Source organism: Oncorhynchus mykiss, chromosome 31 (assembly GCF_013265735.2).
Source record: "Oncorhynchus mykiss isolate Arlee chromosome 31, USDA_OmykA_1.1, whole genome shotgun sequence".
NCBI lineage: Eukaryota > Metazoa > Chordata > Actinopteri > Salmoniformes > Salmonidae > Oncorhynchus > Oncorhynchus mykiss.
In genome coordinates this window covers 33,451,109-33,473,093 of record NC_050571.1, presented here as the reverse complement: position 1 = coordinate 33,473,093, position 21,985 = coordinate 33,451,109, and the positions used below count along the sequence as shown (strand labels likewise).

Sequence of the window (21,985 nt, the reverse complement as noted above, 5' to 3'; positions counted from 1 at the left end):
TATAGTTTTCCCTAAAAGCAAACACACTTTATTTACCAAGGCAAGTCAGTTAAGAACAAATTCTTATTTTCAATGATGGCCTATGAACAGTTGGTTAACTGCCTTGTTCAGGGGCAGAATGATATATTTTTACCTTGTCAGCTTGGGATTCGATCTTACAACCTTCCGGTTACTAGTCCAATGCTCTAACCACTTGGCTACCCTGCCGCCCCAAAGGGTGAGGGTATCTGCAGTACAAGCCTTGCAGCGGTGCCAGGAGTGTGGTCTTAGCAGGGGCTTGAGCTACACAGGGAAACCACACACAACTCCAGCAACAAGAGACACAATTAGCTTCCAGTGCAAAAGAGCCCGGCCCTCATTTAGCACAGGGGACTAATCCAGCTGCTCCTTCACTTGTGGGAGTGATGTCACAATCCAAAGCCCTGTTTGAGGAGGTGTGTTTTTACAAGGTCAGAGCTCCCAGCAGCCAACTCACTACAACACTCACACAGACCAATTGAAAGCTGGGGGGAAAAAGGGTAAGCTATGCCTTGATCCGTTTTTTCAAACTATATTCAAACTTAAACAAATTGTTTTCCAATTTATTAACAACAGTATTTTGTTAGTGGTAAAATCTATGTATTTACTTACTTATGTAGAATAATGCAGTATAGGAAATGTATAAGAATAGCTCCTTAAGGAATATACTGTAAATCCCAACAAGAACCTGGTGGATGTGTCAACAGCCTCCGTTTATTGGGCCGATTCATGGATCCTGAGATCCACACACCGACATTCACGCCATCCATCTTCTGCTGGGGACACGGGCCGCCGAAAGGATAGGAGGAGGAATTACACGCATGAGCACTACGTCCTCGCATAAATCACCCCGGCCAGGTACACGATGAAAGCCCAGTGGTAGCTGTCGGCTCTGGATTTACTGCAATGTGCTGCTATGCTTTTTTTTATTCAAATATTATGTACATGAGACTTGTACTTTCTGCAAGAGCGCGAGGGTCAAAACATTTGTGAAAGGAAATATCTGTGCTTTAGTTTCTTTATTTTATTGTATTTTCCAGGGAAAGTGTCACGTTCCACTGCTTGGTGGGAATTGGACAGAGGAAGCAGGATGGGGAGCTGATGACAACATCTGGTACTGATTTCAGAGATGCCTGTGAAATATGGCATTTAAACAAGACCCACAGAAATTCATGTTTCAGCAACTGGGCTGCATAATTGACACTTTTATTGCAGCATCGTGAGTGACAAAATTAACCATTTGAATTGTTGTTTTCGTTTTAGTTTGTTGGCTGCCAAACCGTGAGGTCACCTCCTTCTCTGTCAACACATCCATTGCTTCGAGACGCTGTGGTTCGCGACTGGATATTACAGCGTTAAACCTTCAAGCGTTACCTATAACTGCCAGGTCGCAGTTGTAAACGAGAACTTGTTCTCAACTAGCCTACCTGATTAAATAAAGGTGAAATAAAAAATCCAATAGGGTGAGTATTGGTAAAGTGGGACACTTTCTGAAAATGTGCTTTGCTGAACACCTTTCAGAATCTTAACCTCTGACATGATACCATTCTAAATAGCTTAAGAACTCTACTAAACTACACAAACTAAATGAAAAGAAAGAAATATTAAACACAGGATGGGTGACTCTTCAAGCCCAAAATGTCCTGAGACCACATGTTTTTGTTGATCATGGTAAATTGGGACACCTTGATTGGCAAAGAGGGACTCTTAATTCTTAATTGTAAAGGAGCAGAAATGAGAGAGTGTATAAGTTATTTAAATATTTGAATGCTAAACTTCAATTATTCATACAACTTATTGTATAAAAACATTATTTAGGTATGTTTATGAAACATTTATAATTATAATTTATGATTACTATTATTATTATTATTATTATAATTATTATTATTATGACTATTACCACATTTTATTATAATGATACCATGTATATTTAATTGTATAGCCTATAAACAAAAGGAACTACATCTAGGCCTATCAGCACATTCTCAACTCTACACTCTAGTGCACATTTTGTAGAATGCAACCAGAAAGACCCTTTCACCCCTCAACAATTTCAATTACACTTTTATTGTCACCTGAGTCAAATACAGCAGAATCAACATTTTATGTTATATACCTGGATGGTTATGTATATAGCTAGCTAGGGTTTTTAAATGTTGGTGAGGTAATATATTTCTAAGTAAAATGCAGCTATGCTAGCTTTTTTTTCTCCATCTAGAAGAGTGCCCCAGTTTGACAGTAACAGGGTGTCCCAGTTTGACAGTAACAGGGTGTCCCAGTTTGACAGTAACACGGTTTCCCAGTTTGACAGTAACACGGTGTCCCAGTTTGACATTAACAGGGTGTCCCAGTTTGACAGTAACAGGGTGTCCCAGTTTGACATTAACAGGGTGTCCCACGTTGACAGTAACATGGTACCCCAGTTTGACAGTAACAGGGTGTCCCAGTTTGACAGTAACAGGGTGTCCCAGTTTGACAGTAACAGGGGGTCCCAGTTTGACAGTAACAGGGTGTTCCAGTTTGACAGTAACAGGGTATTCCAGTTTGACAGTAACATGGTGCCCCAGTTTGACAGTAACAGGGTGTTCCAGTTTGACATTAACAGGGTGTCCCAGTTTGACAGTAACAGGGTGTCCCAGTTTGACAGTAACAGGGTGTCCCAGTTTGACAGTAACAGGGTGTCCCAGTTTGACAGTAACAGGGTGTTCCAGTTTGACATTAACAGGGTGTTCCAGTTTGACAGTAACAGGATGTCCCAGTTTGACAGTAACAGGGTGTTCCAGTTTGACAGTAACAGGGTGTCCCAGTTTGACAGTAACAGGGTGTTCCAGTTTGACAGTAACAGGGTGTTCCAGTTTGACAGTAACATGGTGCCCCAGTTTGACAGTAACAGGGTGTCCCAGTTTGACAGTAACAGGGTGTCCCAGTTTGACAGTAACAGGGTGTTCCAGTTTGACATTAACAGGGTGTCCCAGTTTGACAGTAACAGGGTGTTCCAGTTTGACATTAACAGGGTGTCCCAGTTTGACAGTAACAGGGTGTCCCAGTTTGACAGTAACAGGGTGTCCCAGTTTGACAGTAACAGGGTGTCCCAGTTTGACAGTAACAGGGTGTCCCAGTTTGACAGTAACAGGGTGTTCCAGTTTGACAGTAACAGGGTGTCCCAGTTTGACAGTAACAGGGTGTTCCAGTTTGACAGTAACAGGGTGTCCCAGTTTGACAGTAACAGGGTGTTCCAGTTTGACAGTAACAGGGTGTTCCAGTTTGACATTTACATGGTGCCCCAGTTTGATAGTAACAGGGTGTCCCAGTTTGACAGTAACAGGGTGTTCCAGTTTGACATTTACATGGTGCCCCAGTTTGACAGTAACAGGGTGTTCCAGTTTGACAGTAACAGGGTGTTCCAGTTTGACAGTAACAGGGTGTTCCAGTTTGACAGTAACAGGGTGTTCCAGTTTGACAGTAACATGGTGCCCCAGTTTGACAGTAACATGGTGCCCCAGTTTGACAGTAACAGGGTGTTCCAGTTTGACATTTACATGGTGCCCCAGTTTGATAGTAACAGGGTGTCCCAGTTTGACAGTAACAGGGTGTTCCAGTTTGACATTTACATGGTGCCCCAGTTTGACAGTAACAGGGTGTTCCAGTTTGACAGTAACAGGGTGTTCCAGTTTGACAGTAACAGGGTGTTCCAGTTTGACAGTAACAGGGTGTTCCAGTTTGACAGTAACAGGGTGTCCCAGTTTGACAGTAACAGGGTGTCCCAGTTTGACAGTAACAGGGTGTTCCAGTTTGACAGTAACAGGGTGTCCCAGTGTGACAGTAACAGGGTGTTACAGTTTGACAGTAACAGGGTGTTCCAGTTTGACAGTAACATGGTGCCCCAGTTTGACAGTAACATGGTGCCCCAGTTTGACAGTAACAGGGTGTCCCAGTTTGACAGTAACAGGGTGTTCCAGTTTGACAGTAACAGGGTGTTCCAGTTTGACAGTAACATGGTGTCCCAGTTTGACAGTAACAGGGTGTTCCAGTTTGACAGTAACAGGGTGTCCCAGATTGCCAGTAACAGGGTGTCCCAGTTTGACAGTAACAGGGTGTTCCAGTTTGACAGTAACATGGTGCCCCAGTTTGACAGTAACATGGTGCCCCAGTTTGACAGTAACAGGGTGTTCCAGTTTGACAGTAACAGGGTGTCCCAGTTTGACAGTAACATGGTGCCCCAGTTTGACAGTAACATGGTGCCCCAGTTTGACAGTAACAGGGTGTCCCAGTTTGACAGTAACAGGGTGTTCCAGTTTGACAGTAACATGGTGCCCCAGTTTGACAGTAACATGGTGCCCCAGTTTGACAGTAACAGGGTGTCCCAGTTTGACAGTAACATGGTGCCCCAGTTTGACAGTAACAGGGTGTTCCAGTTTGACAGTAACAGGGTGTCCCAGTTTGACAGTAACAGGGTGTTCCAGTTTGACAGTAACATGGTGCCCCAGTATGCGACTGGAATACTGGAACACTGTCAAAATGTCGATATTCTTGAAGGTAGAATGAAAATCATTTACATTCATTTTGATTCACAATTACATCCCATTACAAAATATGTTGTAATGAGACACTGAATATTTTTTTATAACCTTAAAGGGATACTTTCGGATTTTGGCATCGAGGCCCTTATCTATTTTCCCAGAGTCAGGGTAACTTAGAATCATTTTTATGTCTCTTTGTCCAGTATGAAGGAAGTTATAGGTAGTTTTGTGAGCCAATGCTAGCTGGTGTTATCGCAATGACTGGAAGTCATATGAGTCATACCATGCTAGCAGATACCCATAGACTTCCAGTCATTGCGCTAGCGCTAGTTAGAAACTTCCTTCAAACTGCACGCAGAGACATAAAATTGTATCCACAAGTTATTCTGACTCTGGGGAAGTACTGTAGCTAAAGTGCAAAAATCCCGAAGTATACCTTTAACATTGTTAACCTCAGAGCACTATGTAATTTTACTTACCATTATGCCTCTGGAGACACGTGTCATTACATGAGATGCCACGCCCACAATGATGATGCCATACCCATTGAACCAATTGTTTATCATCACATACTTCCTCACTGACACACAGGCATTGATTGTTGGGTATGTTATTGTACACACTTAAAGATATCCATTACAAAGCTTAATAAGTGTCCCCACTTGGCTACCTGTTCCACGTTACCACTACTCACCCTATACAGTAGAGATAACAGTAGAGATTCTTATCAGTACTGTCATGTTCATACCAAGTTATATAGGTCGTCTGGGATTGAGTCAAACGTTGACGTACACTGGAAGGGAAATCTCTAGGTTTGAAGAATGTAAAATACCATATTCAGAAAAGGCATTATAAGGCATTAATATTATGAGTTTTACACACATACACTAAATCAACTCTCATGTTTTTTCTGCTGTAGCACATATTTTTGTGGAAAGTCAATGTTAGAGTGACATTTTAAAGGTTTAGTCCGACTGTTGCAGTTGTCTTACCTGAACATAAATAAAACGCTCTGATTCAGGAATAAACACTTAAACATTAAAACATGAAATTGATATGATTATGACAGCACAAGAAATACAACAATGGTAACACTGATTTACTGCATTAGATACAGAATGTCCCCGTATTTCCTGATTACATTTCATTATGTCATCCCGTGGGCAATACCACCCTGCCTTCTTGTCCTGCGCTGTGGCGTTTTAATATTGACTCTCACCAGGGATGTTGGCAAATATCTATTATCGTTTCAGGCGCTGATGATTAAGATCAAAAGAAAGAAAGTCCCCCCCCCCTCTCCCCCCCAAAGACAGTGGAAAAACGGACACTTTCCAACAATAACACTATGTTCATTTACATATGTGATGTTGTGTTTTAGATGATAATTCTGGACCCTGTAGGCACTTTGTCCCCAGAGGATCACACTTCTCTGAATATAAATGAAATGAAAGAATTCCTCAAGAAGTAATTGAGGATGGTGGACATCTTAGAAACTTTGAAACCACTTACAAGGAATATTGAAATGTTTTCATTGTTTGATATATTGCACTGTTTTCTGCAATTACCTCAGACAGTTGATTAAATGGGGATATTTATTAACTGCCAGTTTTATATTCCCTTTAAGAAGTCATGTTTAGTCTTAAAATGTAAAAAAAATTCACAAGACCACAATAACAGTGTAAACTGTAACAATTTAGTACTAACAATTATTGATATATACAATTTTACTCAAACACATTGCAATCATTAGCCTTTTAATTTGTAACCCTACTGTTATTCATTTAATAACAGCATGTTGAAAAGTGCAGTTTTATAACTGAACTGTTAAGTGTTATAACTAATTATTTGATCTATAACCATCATTTAAAAAAAGAAACATTTCCTTCTCCTAAATGAAATGTTTTCTACCTAAGATCCATATTTCATAATAGTTCCTCAGTGCCTACTGTAAAGTTATTATTAATGCTGAACGTGCAAACATTTCTTTATTTCAACACTCCATGGAAAAGCCTCTCAACACATTTCATTTCGACACTCTCTTATGTGTGAGACACCATGATAAGAAATGTTTTCCCCCCACGTAACTAGTGCAAAATAACACAGTTAAAATAGACGGATGATTACTAGTTGTTTCTCTTAAACCACTGCACCGCAGGTGTCCTTCCACTCGTCCCGCCCGGGTCAGCACTTAGGACTCAAATTGCTGATTGAAACACCGACATGGGTCCACAATACTTTTGGCTGTGCATTAAAGTCAAATTGCACCTCTGAGACCCAAGTGAACAATATAATAAGCACCCCCTGTTTCGAGGATGTTCTCCTTTTACTGACTCCATCAAATATTGTCAGGATTTCTCAAAACTGAAAAGGTCTCCGAGATCTCTGAGATGTCAAGCTTTCTCCCGGGAGACAACACAACCTGGAGACGTATTTAACTCAACCACTGACACACAGGTGATGTCAAGTAAAAACATAAAGGGTTCCCGAATCGGCATGGAAACGTGCACTATAATATGACAGGGTTTGGATATGGGTTTAGTGTTAGGAGAAAAGTATGGTTTAGGACCAAGACCAGCGGGTTACAGGTTCAATGCTCAGATGAGGTACAGAGTTATTTTACCGCTCGGTCTCAAGTTTACTTCAGTTGTCTTAGAAAGTACATAAACGTATAGTATAACATTACAGTTTAGTGTAAGTTGCTAGTAGAAGAAATAACAGCACATTATTTCATGTGGATGACTGATATCATTCCAGTCCAAATGAAGCATAAATAGTGTGTACCAAATTCATCCCATATATACCACAAAGAAAAATATACAGTGTGTTTTACGTGCAGCATCAAATTAAAGGGTGAAAGTTCTGCTCCGTACTCTGTAAAAACCTTCATGAAATCAAAGGTTTTCATTTCAAATGCATTCAAACAATTTCAATAGACTTTTCCGTCAAATAGAAACATTTTTAAAGAAACGCGAAAAAACAAGAATTAAAATAGGCTAAAAATACAGATGAAATAAATTCCATATAATAAAAAAGAATCAAATTGTTGCAGGTCACTTGGCATTATGAGCCAAGGCTTGTGGAGTGTGAGTGTAGTGAGTGCAGTCACAGACACTGCAGCAAGGCTGACACCCCCCCCCCCCCCCCCCTTCCTCCACCACCAAAAGCGTGCGCTCCCCAAAACCTTCCCCCAGCAGAGCCTCCGGAGGTGGGGAGCCTACTCATCCTCCTCATCCTCCTCCTGCCGCCCTCTGAACCTCACAGCAGGGTTAATTGTAGGGCCACGCCCCCTGACACAGTCCTCCCTCCCCACACACTTTAAACATGCACGCCATCTATGTGTGTGAGAGAGCGAAAGAGAGAGAGAGAGGGAGAGGGAGAGAAATAGAGAGAGAAAGAGGGAGAGGGAGGGAGAGTGAGAGCGAGAGTGAGAAATAAAAGTGAACACAGGAAATGTACACAATCATTTTGTCCATTCATTCATTCCTTTCTCCCATAGACAGAGCTTGCCTAAATTGATCCAATGTCCCATTACTCAAATAAATGGTCTCTTGGTATTTTACAACCAACTTATTCTAGATCAAATGTAAAGTAATAACGTAAAGTATTTCTCATAGTCAAACAAAAAGGTTTTTTCAGCTGTACTGAAGTTTTTTTTGTCATTTCTAATTCATTTGTTTATTTCAATTGGTGATGTTAACACATCCACAGATGTGGCTTGCACGCTCGCCGGGCTATTTCACTTGGATCCTTACAGTAGACTGGAACAACAGGGCTGACTCTGAGGTCAGTGTTCAAGGCGTCAGGCCTTTCTAGTGATTCTGTCCTCTTTGTGTTTGTCTGCGCTGTGCGTCCGTGTTTGCGGGGCCTCTACCTTGTTGGTGAGTCATTAATCAGAGCGGCAGAGCTCGGCTGGCCCAGGCCCGAGGAGCAGATGTGCCTGTAGCCCCCTCCCCAGATGAGCAGGTGTCGAGCACCAGGCCCTATTGTGAAGTAGTGTGAGCTGACACACTGGAAGGGAGCGGGGGGGGGGCTGAAGGAGCAGAGCGTTAAAGGGTTGGGTGGGCCGGGTGGGCTTGCTCAAAGCCGTAGCAGCAATGGGGCTCGGGAGACTCTGGCTCTGAGACTTGTGATTGGACGAGGGCAAAGAATTGGCAGCTGCCTGCCAGGGGGCCATATGGACTGAGCTGACATTTAGCAGCATGAAGCGGGCGTGGGGTGTTTGTGGGCTCGTGTGCGAGAGCCAGGACTTACACCATAACCTTTCAGCACACAGCCACGGTACCTACGTTGACCTGTGGGGATGGTACTGATGTAGTTTTGATGTGACGTGTTTTGATGGTTGAAAAATAGGTTAGGTTTGTAAGTAATGGAATTTAAAATGGGAAGGTTATTTTCTCCAAACAATCTAATCTTCATAATAATCGTGAATCCTACTTCTAATGTGTATGGGTTTAGGTAAATGATTTGGAAGTGATCGTCACATGGACAATTGTTATCGAGACTGCATTTCACTTGCCTTCAAAGGAACTGACAACAAAGTAATCTATTACTTTCACTGGCTAATCCGAAAAACATCATAAAAGGAAAGAAAATTCATGTCAGTGATTTAATTTGGAAAATCTAATAATAGATACATTATCTGAGTAAAAAAAAACAACCCCTGAATCCTGTTATGGCAGTTAAACATGTTGCATTTAACAGTCATTATTTCCCTCTCTCAGTTCCAACACTTGTCTTACACAGATAATGTAATTCATTTCCTCTGACAGTCCGTCAAGCTACTGCTAAAGCAGAGTTCTCACCTCTCCTCTAAAGCTGAATTCAAGATAAGATATCATTTCCTGCACCTTCTGTCTTTGAGCAGACCTGGCTCAGAGAGAAAATAAAATCACTGATAAAGAGCCAGTGTCACGTTGGGTTTATTTACTTGTTGGGCTCGCTCACTACCAAGCCGCTAATTGCTTGTTGTTATGAAGTGGACATCTTTTCTATATGGGACGAATTGTCACAGTCTGTGTTTTGTGATTAAATTTGGTCTCCTGCACTGGTTGTACGAAAGACGGTAGATTAAATTATTTAGTGCATCAATATTGGTCCTTCACGCTGGATTTTAACCAGCGACCTAAGGATTTATCGCCCTCATAGCTTTCCCCAACCCAACACTGGCCTTGGAAAAGGCTCATTGTACACACTGCAATTTCAAACAGAGAGCAATTATTTTCTTTACTTGAATCTTTTTCAACATTTGAACATACAGTAAAAACATTACATGACTGTCTGTCGTCTGCGGTTGCTTTTTGTCCATTTAGTCAAGTTCTATAAGTTATGGAGGATGACGGGAGAATTTTATACCATACTGTATGTCCACATCCTGGCATTAACTTTAAATCATAATTCCCTTAAAGCATGACATGGGAACATAGGAAACTTGGACAAGGGCCAGAGCAACTTTCCATAGGAAGTTATTCTGGTGAACATCCTGGCACCGACACCTAAGGTCCCCGTGCTATAGGGAATGAGCAAAACCCCTAGGGTCTATGGGTAATCCCGTGGTCAGGGTGTTCCTTTAAAAACCCCGACAGTCGATGTCCACGCCCGCATGGAAATGTAATTAGCATAATTGTTTTTTTTGTTGTGCTTTTTTATAAAACAATCCGACAGTTTAAGCTTGAGATATCTTCCTATGTAACACTTCCACATCTGCTGTGAAGGGTGACAGACAATGAGACATCCTGAAAATGGGTCTTCTCACAAAATCATCTGTGGCATCGGAACGGTTTTGGCCTACAAAACTATTATGACTCCTCTATGGACAGATGAGACTCTCGCAAACACTTCCATGGCCTCACAAGACTTGCCTAGAGGTTCCCCGGTACCACTTGAAAACAATAATTGAAGTATATTTGGAGACTGTTTAGTGACACAAATAGGGGTTAAATAAATGTAAAAAAAATATATATATTAATAATAATAATAATAATAATATTGATTCCTGATCTTTCTTATATCTCTCAGATATAGGACAGACAATTTAGAAGAAACTTCCTTTAGATTATTTTTGGGGACTATCTGTTGTTTCATGTAGTGAATCTGTTATTCAATGTGTTTGTATGGGCTAATACCAGTGAGGTAGGGACAAAATATATATATATTCTTTTTGATATTTCAAGGGGTCTTAAAACTCCAAATCAAATAGCAAAATGATACTTGGTGTGACCTTAAAACAATTCCATGTAGTTTGGTAGTAACCGCCCCTCCCCAGGCTTAGTCAGGGTGTAGACTCTTGACACAAACCCAGGTCATTTGAGTTATTGCTATTGATCAATAAATCCACACGACCTCTTTGATTATACATCATAATGCTGCCTACTTAGTATCTTGTAAAAAAAAACAACAACTGTGTTGTCCAACAATCTCTATGGTTGACTTGCTTTTTTTCTAGACTATTTAGCATGCAGTGCCATTAGCATGTCCAATGGGTCTTCCTTGGAAAGGGGTTAAGCAATGGGATTAGAGGGGTAACCCCCCCCCCCCCCCGATGCACTAAGGTCTATGAGAAACACTCTGCAGTTAGATTGATGTGTGCGTCAAATGAATTGATATGATCATAACAGGAACATTTTTGCGAGCGTCAGCTCTTTTGTTTCCCGCAGCATAAATCGACTGTTTTGTTTGGTGCGAAAGTCTCCTGATAGCCACAGGTCTTCAATTTGCCATGAACCATCATTTCCTCCACATCTTGGCAGGTTCAGTCAGTGAGAGAAAACTGGTAGCACCGTAGCCCCGGCCCTCTCAAGCAGATCCTCCAAGAGCAGGACGGAAGGGCGTAGGGTGCTTCCTCCTCAAACTCCAATGCAGTGCGATAACAAAAACGTGGGTTTTTGGACATGAAGCATGAAATTGGTTGAAAAGTATATTTCTCCACAGGAAAGTGAAACGCTCACATTCTTTAATGTGTTTTTGGTGTCAAATCTCTGGGCATTCTTCCAGGACCACTTAAACGGTAAAGAGATGCCAAGTGCCCTCCAGCAAAAATAACACAGTCGGCACTGTGAGTGCTGACACAAGAAAACAACTTGGAATCCTGATCCCACTTCTTTAGCAGCTGCTCTCACATCTTCACCAGTCCATGGTGTGGAATTCTTAGCCCTTTCCTGCAGCCAATGACCAAACGGGCCCTCTTTAGCCTCATGAGTGGAATGTTATTCATATTTTTCCTAATTTCATCATTAAATAAATATTGTTTCAAAAACCCCAACGAAAATCTGCTGTTTCTATGTCAAACAGTTTTGGCAGATTTCGTTCTTCTGGGATGTATATAAAGTGTCATATTTAGGATGGAAACTCAAAATTGAATACATTTCAACTCTATATCTGACATGGTACAGGTGTCCTCTTGTTTTAAGTCCATAACCATGTGTGTGGGGTGTATACTTTTGTTTCAAAGTAGATTTGTTTAAGATTACCAAGAATCACTCTGTGTGACCCTGATTTAGCCCACTGCAGTAAAAGGTTAAAGGTCAAGTTTGAAATCCCCCCCCCCCAACCCCCACCCGCCTAAAAATAACCAAACCAAAGTCAGCCATAATGAAAGTGTCAAAGTGTCAAGTCTGCATCAGATGTGGAAATGGTAAGAGAGACCCAGGTTAATCAAATTGTTTGCACAATGTCACCTCTATGATTATTGCTCTTAACGGTTTGAATGAATAGATAGTTACAGATACCCCAGTTAGGGTGGCAAAGGGAGGGTAATTACTGGAAACTTTCAAAGTTTACCAGTGAACTACCAGAACGTTGGTATCTTTCAAGGATTCTATGCAATCTACCACAAGACATCTACCCTTTTGAGTACTTCAGATTATCAGAGTTGTCTGAAATTATCTCTGGCCCTCTGTGTGCTTTTATCACATGTAACTCTTTGTTGGAGGCACAATATTTATTTATTAATTAGCCTTCAATCTGGAATCAGATCAAAAATATTCTCATGATTTAAAACACATGTTTCTCCCTTCTGCACAATAACATGTTGAATGAATAATAGCCTAATATAAACTGTAATACTTAATGTTTAGTTTATACATTTAGTATTGACGTTCCATTGATCATTACAAATGCTCTTTCCTTAACATTTATGTTTCATTAGATTTCAATGATGAAAACGTGAATAAGTGTGAAAAGATACCAGATTAATCTCAAACATAGACAGGTAGATTATTTAAATAGACCAGTGTGGGTTTTTAGTTATTGAATGGCACATGCATGCTTGTATTATAGGACAAACATGTTACTAGTAAAAATGTCTGTTTCCTACTCCTTTGGATTTCAAAACTTTATTTGAATGTTTGGTAGTTATTTCAGTGGAATTAAATTGGTTATGATTTCAATGAGCCATGAAAGTAAAGTTGGGAAAAAACGAAATTGCCTCTCATTGGTGCAAGTAATTGAAACACTTGCATCATGCCTCCAAGAAACATGCAAAAAGGAAAAAGGCCCTTAGCAATATATCTGAATTATTTACTATGATGTACAGTATTACAAGTATGTTAATAGTCATATAGTTGCTGTTACATAGTCTAATTCTTTCATACTGTAGAGTTGAATTAATTTAAACAAAAATATAACTATGAATTGTATTAATTAAAATCTTCATATAGTTCTCTTTGAACATAGTATTCCTAAAAGTGAGAAAGACATTCTACGAACAATTTCATAATTCCATTCATGCTTGAAGTGAAGATCACTTGATTATATTCTTAAAATGATTCCTAGAACAGCAAAACGTGCCGCTGGAGAGCATTTCATCAATGTCCGCCACCTAACATAAAGACTGACACCGCAATGATGTCATGTGTAATGTTCAGGTGGTGACAGAAGGTTAGGTCCTTAGGTGCCTTTTTCGACTTTTATTTACTTTATTATGTAATGTCTTTCACCAAGATTTTAGTCAACAAGATATCATATTTGTCAAAATGAAAATACAACACCAAATATGGTCATGCAAGGTTAAAAAATGATTATTCTGTAGCGAAAAGTATAGTAGGGGCTAAATAGATCAAACCTGGTTTACCAATGTTTATGCAGTATCTTTGTTTAAATAGACTACTGCTTGAATGTGCCTTTATACTTGAAATTGAGGCAGTATTTTGAGGAATGTGAGGAAAGTCTACCTAGTATTTTTACTTACCTGAAACCATTCAGTGAATTAATTTCAGTGTAAAAAAAAAAAAAAAAAAAAGTTTATATATATGGTAGACTACATTACTGAGGGTTCGATGGAATAAAGCCTGTTGTTTGCAGAGGCAAGCGCTAAAATTCTGTAACAGGCTAGTACACTCTACTGACAGAGAAGGACGAGGCAGGATGATAGGGGAGGAGAGGGTCAGACTCAGCACCTAACCCCAGTGGAGTTCCCTAAACTAGAGTTCACAAGTGCAAGCCACTATTTCCTCACTCAATCCCCCGACCCCAAAAGCCAAGATTTACGGTTTGCCGTCACCACTTCAAAGCGCCACCTGTCACCGTGACTGTCTCTGTCCCTCCACAGACACTGGGCCGTGGCTCTGCACTGGTGTAACCTGGCAGGAGTCCCGCCACCGCCACCACCGACCAGTCAGTGCAGGTTTCCCCGAACGCCGGCGTTCGCTGACAGCTGCAGATGATGACAATTAGGCAAATCTGCCGTTATGTTTTCAATTTGCCTCCTCTCAAATTAGGGATCATTTATGATCTTCCCCATTGCCGCATGAATGCTTGCGTTTTCTCTCACGCATCAAGTCAGAATCCATCATCGTAACTTCCCCCTGATATGTTTTCCTCTCAGATCTAAAAGTTATGGATTTCTCTCTGAACCGGGGGCCAGGAACCCACATTGTTCTCCCCACCATTCATTTCTCTGCCTTCCCAACTATGCATGTCTCATTTTAATTGCTCGACATCGGAGTTGACAACAGCAGGTCCACGGTTCTTTCTCAGCAGTCACCAGCATGAGGCAGGAGCCCTATGGGAGTGTGTGTGTGTGTGTGTGTGTGTGTGGCGGGGGAGGGGGGGGGGGGGGGGGGGGGGGGGGGGGGGGGGTTGTTGGCACTCTGCGGGATCTGCTGTTTCCCTGGGCTTTTCTGAGGAGGCCGTGGTGGAGTTTTGCCAAGCAACCGAACCCTCAGTGGCACTGGCTCAGCCTCTGTCTGCCCAAGGGACTGCAGCTGCCCCGGCTCCCAGCTCCTTTATTACACTGTACCTGTCCCAATCTGGCCCCCTGACAGCACACACACACTCATACACACACTCAGATTAATATATGCTGTTCATATCATATAATATACTGCACCACATGCAGACACACACACACACACACACACACACACACACACACACACACACACACACACACACAAAGTTGTAAACGTAACACACAAGTGTACTTTGCTCAAGTATGTGCTCACACACACACACACACACACATTCTTCAAGGACAGCACCAGGCACCCCCGTCTTCTCACTATTGGTTTAATATGCTGTAACATTTCTGCACATCCCACTGTCACTTGGCCAAAGGGGAATAAAAGTGAAAGTGAAACGGACGCAGTGGGAGTGTGCCGGAGTGGATTAAAATGGCCCTTTCATCTCTCCTCTCTGTAGTCACACACGGGTCCTGCAATGTGATCACTCTCACACACACACATACACACACTAGCGCTGGCACCACAGGGACCCCTGTCAGACCCCTGACTCGACTTGGCACGGCTCTCGGCGGAACGTCAAAACCGACTACGGCAATCCAATTTAATAACCCTCGCGCCCAATCCTAAGCGTTATGTCACTTTTTTCATGCGTTTTATTAATCACAGATTAACCCGTCGTCTCTGCAGCGAGCGTATAGCCCGAGCGGAAATAGGGCCATCAACAATTTCAGACACAATACGAGTATTAATCAGAAATGCCCACGGCGGTTGTTTTTCTTGGCTGCGTGAATGGGAACAGGTTTAGCTTTTATGGCCGCGCTCCGATGAGATGGACACAGGTAGATATTGGGTGAGACAGGTCTAATCACTCTCGGCCATCTGGAGTGGTTTACTGTATCAGAACAACCAAGTGTGAGGGGAGGACACAGAGTAGGAGGAGGAAGGGAGGGAGGGAGGGAGGGAGGGAGGGAGGGAGGGAGGGAGGGAGGGAGGGAGGGAGGGAGGGAGGGAGGGAGGGAGGGAAGGAGGCGGGGGAGAGAGGCAGGGGGAGGGAGGGGGGTTCCCCCCAATAAAAGACCCACGCTGACAGACACAATGCAGAGCCCAAAATGAAAAGGAGCAGTGAGAATGTAATCACCACACATTTTTATTAGTCGTTCAAAGTTCTCTTTAATTCCCTTCAAATTTTATCAAATGACGTGTCATGATTAATTGTATACATTTGGCCAGGGACAGGTACATTTACATTCGGGTCAGGTGAAGGTACATTTAGAGGGGTTAGCATTCCATTACAATCATTCCTCGGGACTGGGATATTGACATGAATATATCAAAGACATCTCTCTTCATCCGTGCTCTTAGTTATTATAGAGCGAACGTCAGGGGATAATCAGGGGTTAAATTGAGCAGTGACCCCAGTGCAACAAAGTTCTGCTACCTTTAGATGTCCAAGTGGGATACTGAACTCAAAGATCTAACTCAGTCAGAGGACCGACCGTTCCACTAGCCTCATTTAGTCAATTAAGCAATTTCACTTATTGAACCCTTTATAAAGTTCGGGAAGCTGTTTTAAGTGGCTCAATCAGTACAGAATAACGTAGTACACCAAGCTACACCACTAATGGCCAGAGTAGACTATTTCAAGTGATTGACTATTGCGGTAACATGAGCTGAACACAGTGGAAATGGGACCGCGGTCCTCCATATTGTTCTGTGACCTATGAGCTGAGAGTAGTGCAGTCTGAAAGCTCCCCGGGCCGGCTCCAGTTGCAGAGGGACTCGGCAGTGTTTTACATGACTGTTAACAGTCAAACCCATCAATCCAGAAGCAGGAAACCCTCCTCATGCAGCACATGTCCTAGATTTGGGTGTTTTACCTCCCTACCAGGAAATGAACTGCAGAGTGAGGGAGAGAGCGGGTGAGGGAGAGAGAGGGTGGGCGTCGTGGTGGGGAAGGTCAGAGGGAGGGAGTAAGGGACGTCTATGATTAAATATCCATATGTCACCAGTTAAATGTTGGGGGCTACCAGCGAATGTGCAGGACTGAATGGGTTGCAGATTTCTATTCCTGTAGGCCTGGGCTATGTGCTGGGTTCACTAGGTGTTTAGTAGCGTGGCAGGGCTGCCAAGTATGATGTTACTGGCTTCCCATGTTAATGTTCATTCAGGAAGGGCCTTTATTGCCGAGCAGCGGGAGAGTTTCAACCAGCTGTGAAAACACTGTTAAATAGGCTTTAGTGCTCATTTCACGAATACTTAAAGTTTACTTATTGAAAAAAAAATGAACTTAATGGACTATGCATGGGCTTTTCCTTACTGTTCTTCCATGAGCATGGACTTCCAAACTTCTCCATATGTGCCAGGGACGGTCCTCGGAGTTCAACCCTCCTGTGAAACTCGATCGCAAAGTTCCAAGAACAGAGGCAGTTGTTTTCTTGCAGTGCTCTGGGATTACCATTTGGCTTGTGAAAATTGCACGTTCCCTTCAGAGCCCTTGCCATGTCAAATTAGACCTTAAACTTTTACCTCCGCACTAAATATAACAGGATGGTCGGGTCCAGCCAAGATGGACCATTGGTGTTCAGTCCCCCCCCCCCACCCCACCCCCCACCCCTTCAAGAAAGGGAGAGTTCCTATAGCAGTCCTGGCATCCAAAAGGTTTTTTCTTCTTCAGGATGATTGGATTTCCTGATTTGCATGTTTGGGAATGTCTCTGTGTGTGGTGGACATGGTGATGGCTGTGCAGGGAGGTTGAGCTGTGCATTCCGTCCCACTGATTGTCATTGGTTAATAGCTAGCTCTTAGCTGTGCACATGGTGTGATCCAATACCCTTGTCATGTGAGTCTGCAAAATCCCCTCCGAAGGTTGTCATGATCCCACCCACACACATAGTTGAGGTTGGGGAGGAGCTTTCCAGAAGTTGGATGGAGGTATCAAACGGAAACAGCACATCAGTATAACAGTCTCTGTGTGAGACCACATGTTGGGACGCCTCACCGTTGAACAATGTGGGTGAAAATGTTACGAGAGGACTCTGACCAGGCTAGGTTTGATTTGTCCATCACACTTTGCTTATGTCCTGTCATTACACTGTTATCAATCAGATCAGTCAAATGCATTTATAAAGTCCTTTTTACATCGGCCAATGTCACAATGTGCTGTACAGAAACCCAGCCTAAAACCCAAGCAATGCAGATGCAGATAAAACCCAGGCAATGCAGATAACACTGTTATTACAATGACCTATTGCCTGACGTAACAAGTCAGGATCTCTGAAGAGCAGTCAAAGCAAAGACTTCAAGCCTCAAACAGACTTCAAGTCTCTTGATGCTCTACAGAAATGAAGAAGAATACGCTAAGCTGAGCTCTATCTCTTAAAATACTGTATACAGTACCTGTGGTATACGTGTAGTATACCTGTAGTATACATGTAGTATTGCATACATGTAGTATACCTGGAGTATAACTGTAGTATACCTGTAGTATACATGTGGTATTGCATACATGTAGTATACCTGTGGTGTCCCTGTAGTATACATGTAGTATTGCATACATGTAGTATACCTGTAGTATACCTGTACTATACCTGCAGTATACATGTAGTATTCCTGTAGTATACCTGTAGTATAGTACACATGTAGCACTGCTCTGTGTTCTTTAGCCTTCTCCTCTTTACCGTTGCCAAAATCAAGTCGTATAAGGTTTCAAAAGTGGCGAGGATGGATGTGTCCATCCTAGCTCCAGAGCTTTCTCCCATCTGGAAAACATTAGCATATTCATCTTCACGAGCCTCTAAAATCCAAGGTAGTATAGGGGCACATTCCTACCCCTGCATCGATATCTACATCCTCTCCAAACATCAAACTATCCATAAGTCATACCTCATAACTGCGTCTGCATCCGTGTCCTTATCAGACGTGATCCAAGAAGTGATTATTTCTGTCCATATTCTTGACCTCAGTGCGTATAGCCCCAATATGTCATCTAGTGTGCTTAAACAAGCAGCGTTTATGGACCAACGGTAAATCACTGAGCCATCATACCAGAGGAATGCTGAACCTTTACGGAGTTCTGTTACTGGATACTGGCAACGCCGGGTCAGAGTGGAGTCTGGGGATTATCTTGGCTCGGTCCCACCATTTCCATTCCAAATGATGTGGGAGTAGTGGCAGCGTTGGAATTCCCTCCTGCCAGCTCCTGGTCCTGGGAGGGAAGAGAGGGACAACATGGCTGTCAGCGTTGAGGGCTATTCCAGGGGCCCTGAGCAGGTCCAATGTTTTGATTCACTCAGGCTGATGTTCCCAAGGACAGCACCAATGGGTCAGTTATCATGGCCAATAGAGGGAATGGAAATGTTTGTGGGCGTGTTGGTGATCGAGGAAGAAAGTATCTGATGTGTGTTTCTGCACTATACAGCAGGTGAATCAGTAACTCAATAATTGCAACTGAAGCTAAATAGCAGGTTGCTGCAGTAAGCATCACTCATGATTTTGTCAGCATGTCTGGCTTAGGATCCACTGTGTTCCAGCAACATCTCCACTGTTCACAACAACACTGCACCCAGAACACCAAAGCTCTGTTGTGGAGTGGGCACACGTATCGTACATGCGCCTTTTCCATCGTCTCGTCAGAATGACTGAAACTCCTCCAATCACAAGCAGACACCTCTCTAACCAGGAAGTTCCGACTGATGAGTACGGCCACAGACTCGCTGGACTTTAAAGGGCTGCTACCAACAAAGGAGGACAGGTTTGCCTGATCTCACTGTCTGTTCTGTGGAATTATTCTAGTCTTGGCGACCACACTGCACCAAGAGATAGCCACCAGCCTTGTATAAAGGCTGGTGACTAACATGAACATGGCTGTGATTGCTGGGAATGTTTTTTCCCCTTTCGAAGACAATGATTCCTCTTTTGATCACATTTACAGTACCAGTCAAAAGTTTGGACACAACTACTCATTCAAGGGTTGATCTTTATTTTGACTATTTTCTACATGTATAATAGTAGTGAAGACATCAAAACTATGAAATACACGGAATCATGTAGTAACCAAAAAAGTGTGAAACAAATATATTTTATATTTTAGATCCTTCAAAGCCCTTTGCCTTGATGACAGCTTTGCACACTCTTGGCATTCTCTCAACAAGCTTCACCAGGAATGCTTTTCCAAAAGTCTTGAAGGAGTTCCCACTTATGCTGGGCACTTGTTGGTTGCTTTTCCTTCACTCTGCGGTCCAACTCATCCCAAACCATCTCAATTGGGATGAGGTCGGGTGATTGTGGAGGCCAGGTCATCTGATGCAGCACTCCATCACTCTCAGTCTTGGTCAAATAGCTCTTACACAGTCTGGAGGTGTGTTGGGTCATTGTCCTGTTGAAAAATAAATTATATTCCTACTAAGTGCAAACCAGATGGGATGGCGTATCGCTGCAGAATGCTGTGGTAGCCATGCTGGTAACGTGTGCCTTGAATTCAAAATAAATCACAGACACCTGTAGTGTCACTCACAAAGCACTCCCAAACCATCACACCTCCTCCTCCACGCTTCATGGTGGGAACCACACATGCGGAGATCATCTTACTCTGCGTCTCACAAAGACACAGCGGTTGGAACCAAAAATCTCAAATTTGGATTTATCAGACCAAATACAGATTTCCACCGGTCTAATGTCCATTGATCATGTTTCATGGCCCAAGCAAGTCTCTTCTTCTTATTGGTGTCCTTTAGTAGTGGTTCCTTTGCAGCAATTTGACCATGAAGGCCTGATTCACGCAGTCTCCTCTGAACAGTTAATGTTGAGATGTGTCTGTTACTAGATCTCTGTGAAGAATTTTTTTAGGCTGCAATTTCTGAGGATGGTAACTCTAATGAACTTATCTTCTGCAGCAGAGGTACCTCTGGGTCTTCCTTTCCTGTGGCGGTCCTTATGATAGCCAGATTCATCACAGCGCTTGATGGTTTTTGCGACTGCACTTGAGGAAACTTTCAAAGTTCTTGAAATGTTCCGTGTTGACTGACCTTCATGTCTTAAAGTAATGATAGACTGTCATTTTTATTTGCTTATTTGAGCTGTTCATGCAATAATATGGACTTGATCTTTTACCAAAAAGGACTATTGTCTGTATACCACCCCTATCTGACCCAACACTGATTGATTGGTTGGCCCAAACTCATTTTGTAAAGAAATTCCACATAACTTTTAACAAGGCACACCTGTTAATTGAAATGCATTCCAGGTGACAACCTTATGAAGCTGGTTGAGAGAATGCCAAGAGTGTGCAAAGTTTTAATCAAGGCAAAGGGTGGCTACTTTGAAGAATCTCAAATCTAAAATATACCTTGATTTGTTTCACAGGTTTTTGGTCACTACATGATTCCATATGTGTTACTTCATAGTTTTGATGTCTTCACTATTATTCTACAATGTAAAAAATAGTGAAAATAAAGATCAAACCTTGCATGAGTAGGTGTGTCCAAACTTTTGACTGGTACTGTGTGCTATGTATGAGAGAACATAACCTACCAGGATAAAAAAATACCAATAATCTGTATTTAACCGTTAATAAAGTAAGAAGTGTACTTCTATCTGACTACTCTTACATGTGATTGTATCTTTGGGTTCACACCTTTTTATCCCAGTCTTTAGTGATTGTTATTATTCTATTATATCACCTTCCCTATATTTCACCAACACTTCCTGTGTTCGGACAGGGACTTCCTGTGTGAAGCTACCATGAGAATGGCTGGTTCGGGACCTTGGGGAGGAAGTGACTCTCTTTAAGAGAAGAGGGTGACCTTGTCATCACATAGAGTAGGGCTCCTTCAGGCAGACTGCAGTCTGCAGTACTGGGGGACAGCTGGGCCTCTGTCTCTCCTTTGATGGTTCTACACACAGCTCCCTACGTCAAAGTCTGCACTTGTATAACTCCATCCTCAGAGGAATGGAGAGACATTGAGAGCGAGAGAAAGTGAGGGGGGAGCAGACGAAAATATAAAGACAAGGCTTTGTTCACAAGTTGGCCACTCAGAGGAAGATCAAAGTCTTCACCTATTGATTCCCAGAGGATTTGACTGGAGTTATTTTCTGACGTGTCTGTTCTAATACTGCTTATATGAATCGTCAGATAGGGTTAATATTACAGGTATTTGAGTAAGTGATATTCCTGCAAACATCTCAACAGTATTCCTACATAGTGCAGCTATAAAACTGTGAATGGTTTATGTCTCCACTATTAAATGTGCATTGAGACATCACTTAAGC

The 21,985-nt window shown here is 42.4% G+C and overlaps 1 long non-coding RNA gene across 1 annotated transcript; it reads left to right on the top strand.

The window, feature by feature from the left end:
- The first annotated feature begins 452 nt into the window (after window positions 1-452).
- Window positions 453-1,749, top strand: LOC110504303. The gene is made up of 4 exons (XR_002470573.2): window positions 453-518; window positions 726-876; window positions 1,059-1,132; window positions 1,282-1,749. It is a non-coding gene; the product is annotated as an uncharacterized LOC110504303 (long non-coding RNA).
- The last annotated feature ends 20,236 nt before the right edge of the window (window positions 1,750-21,985 follow it).